Raw genomic sequence first — 1,983 nt, 5'->3', positions numbered from 1 at the left:
ATTTATTTAATCATTTGTAAATAAAATAAGTGTTTTTGTTTTTATTTGTAAATTTAAATATTTTGAATAATTGAACATGAAAGTGGTTTTTGTTAAGAAGCTAGAACAATGGAGTCTAAACAAAAAATGATGCTGATCACCATGCACTGGCGATTGAGGACATTTTATGACAGTGAAAACTTATAAAACATGTTAATTTACGTCTACAAAGTAGTCTAAGTATAAAAGGCTTAAAAACCAATTAATAATTACTTTTGAAAATAAAAAGAAAGCAAGTGACAATTAAAGAAGAAAAAAGATTTTCATTCATTTTGGTATTAATCAGGCATCAGGCAATGCAATGAGAGATCAGGGACAGTTCTTTCCTAGAATTCACCAAGTCAGTGAAATTTCTATTAAAATTTATTTTGATTCCAATCTTTTCTCAAGTATTATATAAATAATTATAAAACTCATTAAACAGCAATTAGAATCATTTTAACTATATAAACAGACAGTGAAGTTTTTTTTTTAGATGATTATGATCAAATAATTGAAGTAAATTCAGTGCAATTAGGAATTTGAACATGATTTAAAATAATTATTTGAAGAAGTCTTCTCAAACAACAGATAACATCAGTCAAGACTCAAATATTAAGTATTTTAAGAAAATTATTTTCAAATTTTAGTTTACAATTATATTTATTAAATTTTTAATTATTTTTATTTTTGTTTATATAAGAAATGACATCTCTTATGTAAATAACCAATTCTTTCTGCTATAATCAGATATTCCTAACATTTTCTGATACTAATTTTAAACAATTAATTTTGTACTAATATTGAATTAATGAAATTTTGTTGTCAGATGTATGAATGATATAATGTTTCCATAGCAACCCAATAAATACAGTAGTAACCATAGTAACAAGACACACCATCCAGATAATATAATTTTTGATAAAAAAAAACATTACAATATTTATAATTGCAAATCATATGTACGTAAAATTATTTTTAGAAAAGTTCAGAATATCTTGACATAAGAGAAAGCTTTTGTAATTTATACTAGAAATAAAATTTCTAGTGTTAACATTGAACAAATATAAACTTAACTTCGTTTAAATATTAAAAAAACATGAAATAAAAAAATTATAATATTTATTAAATACTTGGCTAGTCTCGGTTGTAGTTGATTGGGGTGGCTTCTTCTAGTAATTCTCATAATTACTTATAACTTCACTTATGATCGTTTCAAATATTTTAGTATGAAAAATTTAATTAATCATGATTAATATAAAACAATTCACTGTATTTTTATCGTTTCAAAATTATTAGAATTGCATTAATACTTTTTTAAAACTTATTTATGCAAAACTTGTGAAAATATAACTCAATTTAATTTCTTCCAGTGGTTTCAAACATGTCTTGCTATTTTGGCATCTGGGAAAAGGCAATCCCTGAATGCTTGATTCCATCCATGGCATCACCAATAAAATGAAACAAATGAATGCCTTTTATCTTTTTTAATGGTCACTGACTGTCTTTTTATGACTACATTTAAAAATAATTACTAATTATTTTTTAAACCTTTAAAAACTCAATTTACTTTGTAGACGTAAATTTACACGTTATAAGACGTTACTACGTTTTCACAAGTGTATATTTAGTCAGCACCAGTGCAAGGCCAATTGGTGTATTTCTGATCTTCACTCTTTTGTTCAGGCCTTCTGACACAAATCGCTATTATGTTCAAATATTCAAAATTACAAAAAATATTCACTTCACTTTCAATTGATGAAATAAATGATATTCATCTATAAAATGCATTATTATGCTAATGAAAACATTTAACAGTCCTTTATCTCAAAAGAATTATCTATAATTATTAAATAGTTCTTAGTTTATATTTATCAAATAAATTATGACTTTTTACTTACGAAATATACATATTTTCCTATATTATTAATATAAAAATGTTTTCTTTATATTGTTAATATTAAT

General features: G+C 23.7%; 1 protein-coding gene across 1 annotated transcript in view; it reads left to right on the top strand.

Annotated features, from left to right (window-relative positions):
- LOC106685646 (membralin) overlaps positions 1 to 1,983 on the top strand; it is a 70,945-nt gene that overhangs the window by 11,596 nt on the left and 57,366 nt on the right. The gene's annotated exons all lie outside the window — the stretch shown is intronic.

Source organism: Halyomorpha halys, unplaced genomic scaffold, assembly GCF_000696795.3.
Source record: "Halyomorpha halys isolate HHAL.00 unplaced genomic scaffold, Hhal_1.1 Scaffold721.1, whole genome shotgun sequence".
In the NCBI taxonomy this organism is placed as follows: Eukaryota; Metazoa; Arthropoda; class Insecta; order Hemiptera; family Pentatomidae; genus Halyomorpha; species Halyomorpha halys.
This window is presented reverse-complemented; position numbering and strand designations above follow the sequence as displayed.